This window comes from Lithobates pipiens, unplaced genomic scaffold (genome assembly GCF_037356315.1).
Source record: "Lithobates pipiens isolate NorthernLeopardFrog02 unplaced genomic scaffold, aLitPip1_a1.2 Scaffold_1, whole genome shotgun sequence".
In the NCBI taxonomy this organism is placed as follows: domain Eukaryota; kingdom Metazoa; phylum Chordata; class Amphibia; order Anura; family Ranidae; genus Lithobates; species Lithobates pipiens.
Genome location: NW_027507685.1, coordinates 241,215,451 through 241,234,323, shown reverse-complemented (window position 1 = coordinate 241,234,323; position 18,873 = coordinate 241,215,451). Strand labels below are relative to the sequence as shown.

Sequence of the window (18,873 nt, the reverse complement as noted above, 5' to 3'; positions counted from 1 at the left end):
GTGAAAGTCAACGTTATAAATACGCCCCTTAACCTGCACCGACCATGCTGACCATCCCAATCCCCGAATATCCTGCAATAGTGCTGCACACCTGAGCTCTGCGTTCATCTATTAGCGAAGGGCAATAATCGCAATACCATTCCACGTTTGGTGTTGATTTTTTTTTTTTTATTATTATTATTATTATTATTATTTTTTTTTTGGAGGTCGCCCCCTCCTGACACCCCTCCCAGGGAGGCACCACATCGCCCTCTCTGCCTACGTGCGTCACCGGGACAATTGCTATAGGTGACAAGTCCCTTATCAATGCACCTGCACGGAGGGAGGGGGAGGAGACAGAGACGGAACCTGCACTAGGTGAGACTTCCAGACAGACAGGTCGGGCCAGATTCTGGGAGCTGCTCTGGGCCAGGTGAGGCTGCCTGACAAAAGCCTGACGGTGCGAGCGCTCGGTCATAATCAGGAGGAGGGAGCGGAGAGAAGAGAGAGAGAGAGAGAGATACCAGAGAAGGTCTGGATAACAGGTGAGTGTGATGGGTCCTCAGAAAACCCTGGAATATACAGGAGAGGAAATAGGGCTTTGGATGGAATAATAGCATAGAGGTAGATAGGATCGTGTGCGGAGCTGCCGGTACCAGCGTTTACATGCCAAGGACAGATTCAGAGGTTGCCAGGCAGATAAACAGCAGAGCCGGTTCAGCAGGTAAGAGACGGGCACCAAAACGGGGATCCCTCACCTTAAAGTTTATTATATAAGGGCAAAATTTTTTTGTTTTTCGTTTTCAGGAAGCATTAGATCCTCTGTCCAGTTTTTTTTTTTTATAGCTGTAGCTGACCCTGTCTATTTGTTATCAAGACAAAAAAGTTAGGAGGAATTCAAGATTTTGGAGATGAACTCAAAACATCTCCCAATAGGGACAACTAGTAGAATAAAGTTTGACCGTTCCAAAGGAAATTCTGAAAAATTTGCCAAAATTATCAAGTCAAATTTTGTTCAAATGCAAATTCCGAAAACTGTTCTTCAGAGCACATTCCATCTTGCTATCACTGAGTCCAATATTGTTTGAACTTTTCTATTCAGATTCTAAGAAGAAACGTGTTCGTCAGAGCATTCCGTTTTGCCGTCATTGAGTCAGATTTCATTTTGAAAGTTCCTCGAAAAATTCAGGGTAATTGTTCATCAGGGAACTCCATCTTGACATCGCTAAGTCAAATTTTGTTTGCATGTTCTTATGCAAATTCAAAAAATTGCTCTTCAGGACATTCCATCTTGCATTTACAGAGTACGGCTTTTTTTTTTAAACTTGCGTATGCAAAAAAAAAAAAAAAAAAAAATGTGTTCATTAGAGTATTCTTCATTATTCAAATTTCGTTTGAAAGTTCCTACAAGAAATTCAGGGTAATTGTCCATCAGAGCACTCCATCTTGCCATCGTTAAGTCAAATTTTGTTTGAATGTTCTTATGCAAATTCAAAAAATTGCTCTTCAGGACATTGCATATTGCATTCACCAAGTATAACCTTTCTTAAATTTTCATATGCAAATAAAAAAAATAAAAATAAATGTGTACGTCAGGGCATTCCGTCTTACAGTCACTGAGTCAAATTTTGTTTGAAAGTTCCTACAAAAAATTCAGGGTAATTGTCCATCAGAGCACTCCATCTTGCCTTTGCTAAGTCAAATTTTCTTTGAATGTTCTTACGCAAATTTTCTAAATTGTTTTTCAGAGCATTTCATCTTGCATTAACCAAGTATAGCTTTTCTTAAATTTTCGTATGCAAATTCTAAAAAAAAATTTGTTCGTCGGGGCATTCCGCCTTTCAGTCACTGAGTCAAATTTTGCTTGGATGTTCTTACGCAAATTCTCAAAATTGTTCTTCAGAGCATTTCATCTTGCATTAACCAAGTATAGCTTTTCTTAAATTTTCGTATGCAAATTCTAAAAAAAATTTGTTTGTCGGGGTATTCCGTCTTTCAGTCATTGAGTCAAAGTTTCAAAGTTCCTATGGAACATCTCGGCATCACACGTCAAATGATTTTCAATTGTTCTGATGCAAACTTTAAAAAAATGCTTCTTAATCTTTCTTGCCACCATTGAGGCAAATTTTGTTGAAACGTTGTAATGCAAATGATGAAAGTAGTTTTTCGGAGCGTTCCAGCTTGCCATCATTGTGTCGAAATCTGTTCTAAAATTCTTATGGAAGAATTGTTCCTCAGAACCTTCCGCCTTACCATAATTGAGTTGAATTTTGCTCCAATGCCCCTACAGAGATTCTGAAAAAAAAAAAACAATCTTAGGAGTGTTACATTTTGCCATTATTGCGTTCAAATTAATTTTAATGTTTCTACAGAAATTCTGTTTGTCAGAGCATTCTGTCTTGCCATCATAAATTCAAATTTCAATTGAAAGTTCCTTTTAAAAGTTCAGAATAATTGTTTGTCAGACCATTCCATATTGCCATGATTGAGTTGAATTATGTTCAATCATTCATATGCAACGTTTGAAAACAAAATTTCTTAAGAGTGATCCTTGAGTCAAATTTTGTTGGAAGGTCGTTATGCAAATTCAGAAATTTCTTTTTCAGAGTGTTCCATCTTGACTTTATTGAGTCGAAATTTGTTCTAAATTTCCTAAGGAAAAATTGTTCCTCAGAGCATTCCATCTTGAGTTGAAATTTGTTTCTACGGAAATCCTGAAAAAAAAAGTCATTCTTTAGAGCATTTCATTTTGCCATCACTGAGTCAATTTTGTTTGAACGTTCCAAGGGAAATTCTGAAAAATCATTCTTAGACACGTTTCATTTTGCCATCATTGAGTTCAAATTCATTTGAACGTTTCTACAAAATTTCTGAAAAACTGTCAGAGCATTCAATCTTACCATCATCGAGTCAACCAATTTTATTCAAAAGCCCTTAAGATTTGCTACTTGAATGGAATCCCAAATGTATCAGGCAGGCTTTTTTTTCCAGGGCACAGAACATGCGCGTTACACTATGTATGAGTTTTCCCCAAATGAAAACCACATTAATGTTTGTCCATTTGAGAAAAAAATTCCATCCCATACCTCTGATTTATCTTAACATTACAAAGATGAACGTTAATTTGAACCCCATAACCATTATAAATTCGAACGTTCAGAAAATTAGACAAAATTTTACTGGTGTATAGCCAGCTTAAGACAACCCCTTTTTTTACCCTAGAGGGACTTTTAAAATCATTTTGAGGTCCCTGCCCAAAAAATAATTGCCTCTACAAGTCACAGTACCATGATCAGTAAGTACTAGAAGGTTATAAAAAGAAGAATAAAGAAAATGGCCTAAGTAGAGTACTAGACACCCAGAGTGGATTATTTTACAGCCCTGCGGCAATAACAAATAAATGAATTGAACAATAATGGCCAGAAGACAAAAACAAACCATGAGCGTTGTAGTGTCCAATTACAGTAGTTGTTGATGGAAAAACCTCCGCTTACTTTGATAGTCAATAAAATGCCTTCTCATTTTGGTGGTCAATGGAGACAATCCCTTATATTGGTGATCGGTGTAGTGGCCACTTACATTGGATGAACATGGGAAATTATCTCCTTACATTGGTGGTCAATGGAAAATACCCCCTAATGCTGGTGTTTAATGGAGAAAAACCTTTACATTGGTGGTCATTGTAGAAGTGACCCCTTGCAATCGGAGACAAGTGGGAAATTGCTAACTTAATATTGGTGGTCAATAGAAAATGCCTCTCACATTGATAGTAAATAGAGAAAACTCTTTACATTAGTGATCGGTCTGGAAGCAACCCCTTATATTGAAAGTCAGAGTGAATTTGTCCCCTTAAATTGATGGTCAATGGAAAATGCCCCCTCACATTGGCAGTCAATGGTTAAAAAGGCCCTTTTTTTGGTGATCAGTGTAGAAGGGACCCTTTACTTTGGATGCCAGTGGGAAATTGTCCCCTTAAATTGATGGTTAATGGAGAAAACCCCTTACATTGGTGATCAGTGTGGAAGTGAACCATTAGATTGGATATCAGTAGGAAAATGTCCCCATACATTGGTGGTCAATGGAAAAAGTGCCTTCAGGTTGGTGGTCAATGGAGAAAACCTCTTATATTGGTGATCAGTGTAGAAGTGACCATTAAATGTCAGTGGGAAATTGTCACCTTTGCATTGGTAGTCAATAGAAAAATGCCCTCTCACATTGATGTTCAGTGGACAAAAAGGTCCTTTTTTGGGTGATCAGTGTAGAAGTGACTCTTTACTTTGGATGTCAGTGGGCAATTGTCCCCTTACATTGATGGTCAATGGAGAAAAACCCTTACATTGGTGATCAGTGTAGAAGTGACCCCTTAAATTGAAGGCCAGTGGGAAATTCTCCCCTTACATTGATGGTCAATGGTGAAAACCCCTTACATTGGTGATCAGTGTAGAAGTGACCCCTTGCATTGGAAGTCATTAGGAAATTGTACCTTTACATTGATGATCAATGAAAAATGCTCCCTCACATTGATGGTCAATGGACCAATGGACAAAACGGCAATTTTTTGATAGGTGTAGAAATCACCCCTTATATTGGATGTCATTTGGAAATTGTCCCCTTACATTGATGGTCAATGTAAAATGCCCTCTATGTGGGTATTCAATTAATAAAATCCCCTTTTTTGGGGGAGAAGTTAGACCCTATGACCAGTTTTTCTTGTTGTCTGTGTCCCTGTTGTATCCGCCCTTCTCTTTTTGTCTCAAACACTATTGTCACCGAGACAGAACGTTAGGGGAAATCCAAAACGTATGAGCTGTCATCTTAGTAAGAGACAAGGCAAAATTATCCAGTGGGAACAGTGGCAGTTGACACAGAACTGGGAATTCCATTCTTCTGAAAAAGGAAAATGATTTCCTGTTTCTGGTGGATCATAGTGCCTAATAATAGCATGCAATGCCAAGCTGAAATTTCCACAGCTGGCACCATACTTCCTTGTAATAATAGAGGTATGGACTCCAGAGAGAGAAGTCATCTGCCCCTGTATAAATCATTAGTAAGACCTCATCTGGAATATGCAGTTCAGTTTTGGGCTCCAGTTCTCAAAAAGGATATCGGGGAACTGGAGAAAGTGCAGAGAAGGACAACCAAACTGATAAGAGGCATGGAGGAGCTCAGCTATGAGGAAAGATTAGAGGAACTGAATTTATTCTCTCTTGAGAAGAGGAGATTAAGGGGGGATGTGATCAACATATATAAATATATAAAGGGGGATGTGATCACCATGTGTAAATACATACGTGGTCCATATAGTGAACTCGGAGTAGACATATTAATTTAAGGTAATTTTTCAAAAATCAAAGGGGCACTCTTTGTGCCTGGAGGAAAAGAGATTTAATCTTCAAAAGAAAAACTTCTTTACAGTAAGAGCTGTGAAAACACAGAATAAACTCCCACGAGAACTAGTTCTAGCCAGCTCAGTCAAGAAAAAGCTGATTGTGTATCTAAATTGATAGAATACAACTGGCTAGTAACATTTACAAGTAACAACACCACACTGTTGTTGGAGCAAATTGGATTGTACTTTATTGTTTTGTTTTTTATGCCTTCCTCTGGATCAACACTAGCTATAGGGTTTGGCATATGGAGGTATCTGTTGGTTGAACTCAATAGACTTGTTTCTTTTGTCAACCTATGTAACTATGTTTCCAGGATAGAAAGTGACAGTTAAGCTCCCCTGCAGGATATGGACAGCAAAAAAAAAAAAAGTGAAAGGTGTTTGAAGCCCTTCCTTACTCTACTACCTACAATACAAATACAACAAAAAGTTTTGTCCTTTTATTTCTCCCTTATTTATAGTTTTAACTCACACTTTATCTTCATTGCTTGTTCCAATAAATCTTTATAAGATTAAAATCATTTTTGAAACACTTTGTAGCACATTTCCCCTCCTCAGTATATATGATATACTGTACATATATATATATATATATATAGCTATATCTATATATATATATATATATATATATATATATATATATATATATATATATATATACACACACACACACACACACATTATATATATATATATATATATATATATATATATATATATATATATATATATATATATATATATATATACATAGATAGATATAGATAGACATATCTATCTGTGCACTGTATAAATATATATATATATATATATATATATATATATATATATATATATATATTCTTTAAACTGCAATAAAATCAGTGAAACATTTTTTTTTGTCTCTAAATACACTTAAAAAAAGGGCACCCAGGTCACACTTGTTCTTCTTTACTAAAGTATAAGTATAAAAATTCTAGAGTTGTCACCAGAGTAGGAGAAGGGACATCCTCTAATGGGGACAAAGATTCCAGGGACACACAGTTTCTCAAAAAAGTATTCACACCCCTTGAAATTTTCCACATTTTGTCATGTTACACCCAAAAATGTAAATCTATTTTATTGGGATTTTATGTGATACACAAACATAAAGTGATGCATAATTGTGAAGTAGAAGGAAAATAATAAATGGTTTTCAAATTTTTTTACAAAAAAAATGTGAAAAATGTGGTGTACATTTGTATGGCGCCCCCCTGAGTCAATACTTTGTAGAACCGCCTCCCGATGCAATTACAGCTGCAATTCTTTTTGGGGGTGTCTCTACCAGCTTTGCACATCTAGAGAGGGACATTTTTGCCCATTTTCTTTGCAAAATATCTCAAGCTCTGTCAGATTGGATGGAGAGCGTCTGTGATCAGCAATTTTCAAGTCTTACCACAGATTCTCAATTGGATTTAGGTCTGGACTTTGACTGGGTCATTCCAACACATAAATATGCTTTGATGTAAACCATTCCATTGTAGCTCTGGCTGTATGTTTCGGGTCGTTGTCCTTCTGGAAGGTGAACCTCCACCCCGGTCTCAGGGCTTCTGCAGACTCTAACAGGTTTTCTTCTAAGATTGTCCTGTATTTGTCTCCATCCATCTTCCCATCAACTCTGACCAGCTTCCCTGTCCCTGCTGAAGAAAAGCATCCCCACCACATGATGCTGTCACCGCCATGTTTCACGGTGGGGATGGTGTGTTCAGGGTGATGTGCAGTGTTAATTTTCCACCACACATAGCATTTTGCCTTTAGGCCAAAAAGTTAAATTTTGATCTCATCTGACCAGAGCACCTTCATCCACATGTTTGCTCTGTCCCCAACATGGCTTCTAGCAAACTGCAAACGGGACTTCTTATGACTTTCTTTCAATAATGGCTTTTTTTCTTGCCACTCTTCCATAAAGGGCAGATTTGTGGAGAGACGACTAATAGTTGTCCTGTGGACAGATTCTCCCACCTGAGCTGTGGATCTCTGCAGCTCCTCCAGAGTTACCATGGGCCTCTTGGCTCTTCTCTGATGAATGATCTCCTTGCCCGGCCGGTCAGTTTAGATGGACGGCCGTGTCTTGGTAGGTTTGCGGTTGTGCCATACTCTTTCCATTTTCAGATGATGAATTAACCAGTGCTCCACGAGATGTTCAAAGCTTGAGATATTGTGTTATAACCTAACCAGGTGGCGGACTGACAACTCATGGGTCCCCCGGGCAATAGAAGATTATGGGGCCCTCGGGCAACAGGAGATTATGGGGCCCCCGGGCAATAGGAGATTATGGGGCCCCGGGGCAACAGGAGATTAAGGGGCCCCCGGGCAATAGGAGATTATGGGGTCCCCAGGCAATAGATTATGGGGCCACACAGTATACACACACACACATACAGTATACACACACATAATATACGCACACAGTATACACACTCAGAATACACACAGACATGCTGAAAAGGTGCTGGAGAGGCGGGGCAGCTATGATCTTGGGATTTGTAAAAAACACAGATTTTTACATACTGTCCCTGTTTTTTTTGAGGCTGGAGAGCTCCTTGCATTGGTGGTCAGTAGGAACAATTCTCCTTATATTGGTGGTCAGTAGGAACAATTCTCCTTATATTGGTGGTCAGTGGGAAGAATTCTCTTTACATTGGTGGTCAGTAGGAAGAATTCTCCTTATGTTGGTGGTCAGTAATAAGAATGCCCCTCTTTCATTGATGGCAAAATGGGAATGTTTCTTACGTTGGTGGTCAATGGGACGAATGCTCCTTACATTGTTGGTCAGTGGGAAGAACATTCATTACATTGGTGGTCAGTGTGAAGAATGTTCTTTACATTGAAAGTCAGTTGGAAGAATGCTCCTTATATTGGTGGTCAGTGGGAAGAACATTCATTATATTGGTGGTCAGTGTGAAGAATGTTCTTTACATTGAAAGTCAGTTGGAAGAATGCTCCTTATATTGGTGGTCAGTGGGAAGAATGCTCCTTACATTGGGGGTCAGTGGAGAGAATATCCCCTATATTGGTGGTTAGTGGGAAGAACAATCCTTATATCAGTGGTCAGTGGGAAGAATGTTCCTTACATTGGTGGTCAGTGAGAAGAATACTCCTTATATTGGTGGTCAGTGGGAAGAATGCTCTTTACATTGGTAGTCAGTGGGTATAGTATATTCATTACATTGGTGGTCAGTGGGAAGAATGCCCCCTACATCGGTGGTCAGTGGGAAGAATGCTTCTTACATTGGGGGTCAATAAGGAGAATGTCCCTTATATTGGTGGTTAGTGGGAAGAACAATCCTTATATCAGTGGTCAGTGGGAAGAATGTTCCTTACATTGGGGGTCAGTGGGAAGAACACTCCTTACATTGGTGATCCGTGGGAAGAATGTTCCTTTGATTGGTGGTCAGTGGGAAGAATGTTCCTTTGATTGGTGGTCAGTGGGAAGAATGTACCATTACAGATAGCTAAAAAAGATGATTAGTGTTAGTGGCTACTTACCTGAGAGCAGGGGCGGACTGACAACTCATGGGGCCCCCGGGCAATAGGAGATTATGGGGCCCCCAGGCAATCAGACATTATGGGCCCACACAGTATACACAAACACACACACACAGTATACAATCACACAGTATACACAGACATGTTTCTATTGGCTGAGAGGTACTGGAGAGGTGGGGCAGCTATAATCTCGGGATTTTTAGACCAAAAGGATGTCAGTAAGGGACATTTCAGAGACAGGTGTAAAAAAAAACACAGATTTTTACATACTTTCCCTGGTTTTACTGAGGCTGGCAACCCTGGCACGGGGCCCTCGGGCAGTGCCCAAATGGCCCAATGGTCAGTCCGCCCCTGCCTGAGAGGCAGAAGTTGCTCTTTGCTCAAGGAACCCCTAGCAGCCTCTTGAGGAACCCTGGTTGAGAAAGGCTGTTATAGAAAATGGAAACATTATGCTTACCGGGCTATAATTATCAATCAAAGGATACAGTGTATGGAGCGAGTTTATATAACTTTATATATGGGATGTACCATCAACATACCAATAACTGAACAATAACAAAGAAAGAAACATAATAAAGAATGGTGTAAATATAACAATAAGAACCTCCTGTTGATCAGCAGGGAGCAGCCCTGTCCTGTTAGGACAGCCATGAATAATATCCTATACTGCAAGAAAAATACAAAGTAAAGGTCAGGAAAGATATGACTCCAAAAATAAACTCACAATGACATAACACCAGATCCACCCTTTGTGACTTCAAAAAAATCAATATTTTAAAAGAACGAGGAGCGTGATGTCAATTGGTGGCCTCTTTGGAGTATTCTGGTTGCAGATCACCAACTCCTTGAGGCTTGGTTTTGCTTCTTGATGTGACAGTTATGAAGTGGACATCTACAAACCATCAATCTGTGAGAAATGGTCAACTTTTTAATACCAGCAAGACCAGAAAGATAAAGATTTATTTAAAAAAAACTGGATGAATTCCCCCAACCCAAATATGTTTTTTTTTTTTATCTGCGTGCAACTGGAGCATCTCCTTCAACCAGTCCTTGGGGGGCAGAAGTTGGGAACATCCACCTCATTCTCCCATTTCCTGTTGTGTCTCCAGGAAAGGAAGTGAAGGGAAACCTCCCCAGCCAAAAACACAATCAGCAAAAAATGACCAGTTAGGGGTTTTTACCCTTCACTATTCAATCCAAAAAATGTTAAAAAATGGGAGAGCTTGTAAGAAGGTCAGGTGATGGTGTGGTTGCCATGTCCCCCCTCCTCGTTGGGTGCCAAGCAAGGGTCACATGGAAGGCCTACCTTGGGGTGGGTTTCTCTAGGCCAGGGTTTCTCAACCAGGGTTCCATGGAACCCTTGGGTTCCTCTAGAGCACAGGTCCATGGGCCGAATCCGGCCCTCCAGGCCATTTCATGTGGCCCTCAAACCTCTCGTGCAGCTGCAGGAGAGCTCCAGCCCCTCCAGATCCCTACTTTCTGCTTTAAAACAATGCACCCAGCTTCTTCTCAGCAGCAGCCTAAGGAAAGGGGGTGCACTGTGATATTAGGGAGAGTAGGGGACTCAACTTCTGATGGTGGGGTGGCTCTTGGGATGCGCTGGACATCTAATCTTACAGATTCAACTGGCCCTTTTGAGGACAATCATAATGCTGATGCGGCCCACAATGAAATTGAGTTTGACACCCCAGCTCTAGAGGTTGCTAGGGGTTCCCTGAGCAATGGTCAGTTTCTGCCTCTCGGGTAAGTTCTCAAAGACACCATTGATCTTTTTAGTTATCTGTAAGGGGGTAATTCTTCACAATAACCACAAGTGTAAGAAGCATTCTTCTCATTAACCATCACACTAATGTATGATGAGTTGTAGATTTTTCATTTTAGCAAGGGTTCCTCAAGACCGGAGAATTATTTCCAGGGTTCCTCTGTGTTGGAAAGGTTGAGAAAAGCTGATCTACGCAGTGTTTTTCTTGTAGCTATATGTTCCTATAAAAGTCCTTGGCTACCACCTATGCCTTTTGTATATGCTACATTTAGGGTCGAGGACCTTTAGCACTCAGCATATTGGATAATCCACTGTTAGATATTTTAAGGTTACATCACTTTTAACACTTAGATCCAATCCTTGGTGGCCCTTTGTGTCTGTGTCTTGGTTTTGGTTTTCTTCCCAATAACCACAAGTGTAAGCCCACGTACACACGGTCGGAGATTTTGCCAACCAAATCCGTCGGATTTTGCCCGTCGGATTTAGTCCAACGGATTGTGTCCGAAACTGTTGCATACACACGGTCGGGCCAAATTGGCGAAAAATCCGATCATGCAGAACGTGATGACGTAATTTCCTTACGATGGGACTACATTCAGGCTAGTAGCCAATAGCTTTGATGTAGGAATTTGATCTGAGCATGCGTGGCACTTGGTCCGATGAAAATGCTCTACACATGATCGGATTAGGTCCGTCCGGCCCAGTTGGTCGGGAAATATTTCCAACATGTTGGAAAATTGGGTCGGACGGAGATTCGGACGGAATCAGTCCGATGCATACCACACACAGTCGGATTATCCGACGACACGGTCCGATAAGACTCATTCCGACAGATTCTCCAACCATGTGTACAAGGGCTAAGAAGCATTCTTCTCATTGACCATCACACTAATGTATGACCAGTTGTAGATTTTTCATTTTTAGCAGGGGTTCCCCAAGACTGGAGAATTATTTCCAGGGTTCCTCTATTTTGAAAAGGTTGAGAAAGGCTGTTCTAGGCTATGCTAGGCACTTTGGACAGAGTCGCTGTCTTACACATGAGATACCTTTACTGGAACAACCCATTGATCTCTAAAAAACCCTTATGCCCCGTACACACGAGCGGACTTTTCAACATCCAAAGTCCGACGGACTGATTCCGTCAGACTATTCGATCGTGTGTGGGCTGCAACGGACTTTTGATTCGCAAAAGTCTGACGGACTTTAGAAATGGAACATGCTTCAAATTTTTCCGACGGAACTCCGCCGTACCCGGTCCCTCTGAAAAATTTGCTCGTGTGTATGCTATTCCGACGGACTAAAACCGACGCTAGGGCAGCTATTGGCTACTGGCTATGAACTTCCTTATTCGAGTCCAGTCGTACGTCATCACGTTCGAATCTGTCGGAGTTTAGTGTGATTGTGTGTGGCCAAGTCCGCTCAGTCGAAAAGTCCGTCAGAACTATGTCGGAACTCCGGCAGAACTCCTTCGGAAGTCTGTCGGACATAAGTTCTCTCGTGTGTACGGGGCTTTACAATGCCATCGTACATCGCCACCATCACTTGTCCATTTAGGAGGAACGTGCAGAGCTTTGCCCTCTCCACCTGTGTAGAGAATCACCGCCACCTCAGAACGGAGCCCTGCCGTACACCTAGCATGGACTCCATGCATGCACTTCACTTAACTCTTATGCGATGTACGCTCGATCGGACTTTCCGACAAGAAAACTGTGGATTTTTGTGCAAAAGTTGGCTCCAACTTGTCTTGCATACACACGGTCACACAAATGTGGTGACGTACAAGACGTACGACGAGTCGAGGAAAAAATGAAGTTCAATAGCCAGTGCGGTGCTTTCCGCTTGATTCCGAGCATGCGTGAACTTTTGTGCAACGGACTTGTGTACACGCGATCGGAAATTCCGACAACAAAGTTTTGTTAGCGGAAAATCTGAGAACCTGCTAGCCAACATTTGTTGGAGGAAAGTCCGACAACAAATGTTTGATGGAGCGTACACACGGTCGGACTTTTTGGAAAATCCATCCGTATGTACGCGGCATTAGGCTGCCTTCACACCCGGGCATTTTGAATCGTGGGCAGAATTGCAGCGATTCCGTCTGTGATTTCAAAACGCTCTGTTAAGATGACAAATCCCACAATGCGAATTTCAGATGCCGTTCATTTTAATGGCACCTAAAAATGCGGTTTCATCGCGATTTATCGTACAACAATCATGGCAGAACCGCACTGCGTTTTTAGGTGCCATTAAAATGAATGGCATCTGAAATTCACGCTGTGCGATTTTTCATCTTAAGAGAGCGTTTTGAAATCAAGGGCAGACTTAAAATGCCCGGGTGTGAATGCAGCCTTACTCCTCCGTATCTACACACAGACTGAGGGCACCGGCAGTGCAGACCTGATCCTGTTGCTATGGGAGACAGATCGCTACTGAAGGACAACATCTCCCTCGCTGCAAAAGGCTCCCTTCTCTTGACACAGGTACAAACTTACGACAGCGAAACCTTTGTTACCCTTGGTAACCACTGTATCTTCACACCGTATGGACCGTTGTGCTGTTATCTTCATACCCCGATGTACTTAGTGACCTGAGCTGTAGACTAAAATTGCCAGTTACTTGCATTGCACCCCTTTAGTAACCGGGCAAAGGACAACGTTTCAAAGGCTTCAACGTGATGACAAATGTGGGTAACAGTTCAATACAAAGTGAAGTCTTTTCCTAAATCTCTAATCTCCGACTAAAGGCCTGTGGCTGCCCCAGGTCTGTACACCTACAGTGTCCATTATGAGGATTTCCCACCATCCCTGCGCCAAGTTCCTGGGTCTGTACACCTGCTGTGCCCATTAAGAGGGGTTCCCACCATCCCTGTGCCGAGTTCCCGGGTCTGGACACCTACAGTGCCCATTATGAGACGTTCCCACCAACCCTGTACAGAGTTTCCAGTATGTATACCTGCTGTTCCCATTATAAGGTTTTCCCCCCATTCCTGGGCTGAGTTCCTGAGCCTGTACAACCACTATGCCCATTATGAGGGGTTCCCACCATCCCTGTGCTGAGTTCCTGGGTCTGTACACCTGCTGTGCCCATTATGATGGGTTTCCACCATCCCTGCACCAAGTTCCTAGGTCTGTACACCTGCTGTGCCCATTATGAGGGGTTCCCACCATCTCTGTGCCGAGTTCCCGGGTCTGTACACCTGCTGTGCCCATTACGAGGGGTTCTCACCATCCCTGTGCTGAGTTCCTGGGTCTGGACACCTACAGTGCCCATTATGAGACGTTCCCACCATCCCTGTACAGAGTTTCCAGTATGTATACCTACTGTTCCCATTATAAGGTGTTACCCCCATTCCTGGGCTGAGTTCCTGAGTCTGTACAATCACTATGCCCATTATGAGGGGTTCCCACCATCTCTGTGCCGAGTTCCCGGGTCTGTACACCTGCTGTGCCAATTACGAGGGGTTCTCACCATCTCTGTGCTGAGTTCCTGGGTCTGGACACCTACAGTGCCCATTATGAGACGTTCCCACCATCCCTGTACAGAGTTTCCAGTATGTATACCTACTGTTCCCATTATAAGGTGTTACCCCCATTCCTGGGCTGAGTTCCTGAGTCTGTACAACCACTGTGCCCATTATGAGATGTTCCCACCAACCCTGTACAGAGTTTCCAGTATGTATACCTGCTGTTCCCATTATAAGGTGTTACCCCCATTCCTGGGCTGAGTTCCTGAGTCTGTACAACCACTGTGCCCATTATGAGATGTTCCCACCAACCCTGTACAGAGTTTCCAGTATGTATACCTGCTGTTCCCATTATAAGGTGTTCCCCCCATTCCTGGGCTGAGTTCCTGAGTCTGTACAATCACTATGCCCATTATGAGGGGTTCCCACCATCTCTGTGCCGAGTTCCCGGGTCTGTACACCTGCTGTGCCCATTACGAGGGGTTCTCACCATCCCTGTGCTGAGTTCCTGGGTCTGGACACCTACAGTGCCCATTATGAGACGTTCCCACCATCCCTGTACAGAGTTTCCAGTATGTATACCTATTGTTCCCATTATAAGGTGTTCCCCCCATCCCTGTACTGAGTTCCTGGGTCTGGACACCTGCTGTTCCTATTATGAGGGGTTCCCACCGTTGCAGAAAGCAATACATATATGAATGTATGGGCTGGCTCATACCACCAAGCTCTGTCCATAACTAAAATATGACTTTTGGGTGGACTGCCCCTTAAAATGTTTAGATATCATGTGAATGGAGTGAGTGGGTCAGAGACATACAGTATTTTCTTGCTGGACTTCCAGTAGGTGTTGGAGATGTTCCTCTGCAGATGTATTGGGTGATAATCCGGTTCTGGTTGTTGGTTTGGGTAGGGCTGTGGCTCTCTAGGTTACAGTGTTATAATGTAGAGAATGTAGAGTGACATGTCAGACCGGTCTGTGTTACATCGTAAATAATGGTAAAAAATTGTACTTTCCTGACAGCTTTCTTTGCATGTTATATACATCCCAGTAGTAGTAGTATAGGTAGCACTAATAATATATGCCGTAGAATGGGTGTACCACCCTGCATCCATTTTTTTGCCCATTTGCTTCACTGCTCCCAGGGTAACTGCCCCTCCTCTGTCCACCCCTTGTCCCAGGTCCTGAGTAGTAGTAGTAGTAAGAGAAGTAGTGGTATTAGTAGTAACAGTAGTAGTAGTAGTAAGAGAAGCCGTAGTAGCAAGAGAAGTAGCACTAGTACCGTGTTTCCCCGAAAGTAAGACAGTGTCTTACTTTCTTTTTATCCCCAAAAGCCCCACTATGTCTTACTTTCGGGGTATGTCTTATATTGGAAAAAAATCCCAGCATGCAGAGCTGCACTGCGCTACAGAAGAGGACTACAAGTCCCAGCAAGCAAGGCTGCACTGCATTACAGAGGACTACAAGTCCCAGCATGCAAAGGCTGCACTGTACTACAGAGGATGCAAGGCTGCACTGTACTTCAGTGAAGCCGCCTCCCCCTCCTTCTCCTTCATGGACAGCACTGTGTAGCCATACAAGAGGAGGGGGAGGCGGCTTCACTCTGCTCGGCTGTGAGTGACAGCCGCTGCCCGAGACTGATCAGAACGGCGCTGTCTCTTCAGTCAGAGGGGGAGGGCGCTGGCCTGGCACCCCCCCCAGGGTGTGGCACCCGGTGCGGCCCGCACCCCCCACCCCACTCTTAGTACGCCACTGGAGGCGGCAATACCCCCGTGTTTCCCCGAAAGTAAGACATATGTCTTACTTTCGGGGTACGGCTTATATTAGCCGACCCCTCTGAAACTCCCGATACGTCTTACAATCGGGGGTGTCTTACTATCGGGGAAACACGGTAGTAGTAAGAGAAGTAGTGTTAGTAGTAGAAAGAGTAGTAGTAGTAAGAGAAGAAGTAGTACTACTTTGCATATTTAGCCTATATACCAAACAATTTACATTTGTATTGTTACTGCTATTTATAGTCCCAGCAATTTAGGCAGCGCTTTACATAACGTACATTCACAGACTCTGCCCCCAGGAGCTTACAATGTAAGATCCCTATCTCACATACTACGGGTAATTTAGACAGAAGCCAAGTAGTATGCATTCACACATGTCCAGGGCTGGCCCAAAGATTTTTGACACCCTAGGGGAAACCTAATTTTGCGGCCCCCCCGGCTCCACCCGTTTTTCCCTGCCCATGTGAACCCAACCTTTTTAATAAAGCGCCCATCAAAGCTGCCTCACCAGTGCCCATCCAATTGTGCCTAACCAGTGCCCATCAAATTCATCCTCACCAGCGCCCATCAAATTCAGCCTCACCAGTGCCCATCCAATTGTGCCTCACCAGCGCCCATCAAATTCAGCCTCACCAGCGCCCAACCATCCAGCCTCACCAGGGCCCATCAAATTCAACCTCACCAGCGCCCATCAAATTCAGCCTCACCAGCGCCCATCAAATGCAGCCTCACCAGTGTCCATCCAATTGTGCCTCACCAGCGCCCATCAAATTCAGCCTCACCAGCGCCCAACCATCCAGCCTCACCAGCGCCCATCAAATGCAGCCTCACCAGTGCCCATCCAATTCAGCCTCACCAGCGCCCATCAAATTCAGCCTCACCAGCGCCCATCAAATTCAGCCTCACCAGCGCCCATCAATCCAGCCTCACCAGCGCCCATCAAATGCAGCCTCACCAGTGCCCATCAAATGCAGCCTCGCCAGCGTCCATCAATCCAGCCTCACCAGAGCCCATCAAATGCAGCCTCGCCAGCGCCCATCAAATGCAGCTTCACCACCGCCCATCAAATGCAGCTTCACCAGCGCCCATCAATGCAGCCTCACCAGTGCCCATCCAATTGTGCCTCACCAGCGCCCATCAAATTCAGCCTCACCAGCGCCCAACCATCCAGCCTCACCAGCGCCCATCAAATGCAGCCTCACCAGTGCCCATCCAATTCAGCCTCACCAGCGCCCATCAAATTCAGCCTCACCAGCGCTCATCAAATTCAGCCTCACCAGCGCCCATCAATCCAGCCTCACCAGCGCCCATCAAATTCAGCCTCACCAGCGCCCATCAATCCAGCCTCACCAGCGCCCATCAAATGCAGCCTCACCAGTGCCCATCAAATGCAGCCTCGCCAGCGTCCATCAGTCCAGCCTCACCAGAGCCCATCAAATGCAGCCTCGCCAGCGCCCATCAAATGCAGCTTCACCACCGCCCATCAAATGGAGCTTCACCAGCGCCCATCAATCCAGCCTCACCAGCGCCCATCAATCCAGCCTCACCAGCGCCCATCAAATGCAGCCTCACCAGTGCCCATCAAATGCAGCCTCGCCAGCGTCCATCAATCCAGCCTCACCAGAGCCCATCAAATGCAGCCTCGCCAGCGCCCATCAAATTCAGCCTCACCAGCGCCCATCAAATTCAGCCTCACCAGCGCCCATCAATCCAGCCTCACCAGCGCCCATCAAATGCAGCCTCACCAGTGCCCATCAAATGCAGCCTCGCCAGCGTCCATCAATCCAGCCTCACCAGAGCCCATCAAATGCAGCCTCGCCAGCGCCCATCAAATGCAGCTTCACCACCGCCCATCAAATGCAGCTTCACCAGCGCCCATCAATGCAGCCTCACCAGTGCCCATCCAATTGTGCCTCACCAGCGCCCATCAAATTCAGCCTCACCAGCGCCCAACCATCCAGCCTCACCAGCGCCCATCAAATTCAGCCTCACCAGTGCCCATCCAATTCAGCCTCACCAGCGCCCATCAAATTCAGCCTCACCAGCGCTCATCAAATTCAGCCTCACCAGCGCCCATCAATCCAGCCTCACCAGCGCCCATCAAATTCAGCCTCACCAGCGCCCATCAATCCAGCCTCACCAGCGCCCATCAAATGCAGCCTCACCAGTGCCCATCAAATGCAGCCTCGCCAGCGTCCATCAGTCCAGCCTCACCAGAGCCCATCAAATGCAGCCTCGCCAGCGCCCATCAAATGCAGCTTCACCACCGCCCATCAAATGGAGCTTCACCAGCGCCCATCAATCCAGCCTCACCAGCGCCCATCAATCCAGCCTCACCAGCGCCCATCAAATGCAGCCTCACCAGTGCCCATCAAATGCAGCCTCGCCAGCGTCCATCAATCCAGCCTCACCAGAGCCCATCAAATGCAGCCTCGCCAGCGCCCATCAAATGCAGCTTCACCACCCCCCTTTGAATGCAGCTTCACCAGCGCCCATCAAATGCAGCCTCACCAGTGCCCATCCAATTGTGCCTCACCAGCGCCCATCAAATTCAGCCTCACCAGCGCCCAACCATCCAGCCTCACCAGCGCCCATCAAATGCAGCCTCACCAGTGCCCATCCAATTCAGCCTCACCAGCGCCCATCAAATTCAGCCTCACCAGCGCCCATCAAATTCAGCCTCACCAGCGCCCATCAATCCAGCCTCACCAGCGCCCATCAAATGCAGCCTCACCAGTGCCCATCAAATGCAGCCTCGCCAGCGTCCATCAATCCAGCCTCACCAGAGCCCATCAAATGCAGCCTCGCCAGCGCCCATCAAATGCAGCTTCACCACCGCCCATCAAATGCAGCTTCACCAGCGCCCATCAATGCAGCCTCACCAGTGCCCATCCAATTGTGCCTCACCAGCGCCCATCAAATTCAGCCTCACCAGCGCCCAACCATCCAGCCTCATCAGCGCCCATCAAATGCAGCCTCACCAGTGCCCATCCAATTCAGCCT

General features: G+C 44.7%; 1 protein-coding gene across 3 annotated transcripts in view; it reads left to right on the top strand.

The window, feature by feature from the left end:
- Positions 1 to 335: 335 nt before the first annotated feature.
- Positions 336 to 18,873, top strand: part of LOC143986206 (RING finger protein 225-like) — a 40,021-nt gene continuing 21,483 nt past the window's right edge. Inside the window, exon 1 of one of the 3 annotated variants that reach the window (XM_077484775.1) lies at positions 336 to 524. The gene's annotated coding sequence lies outside the window, so the exon portion shown is untranslated. Of the gene's footprint in view, positions 525 to 681; positions 704 to 18,873 lie in introns of those variants that run through there. The other 2 variants (XM_077484773.1, XM_077484774.1) reach the window with 2 other exon arrangements.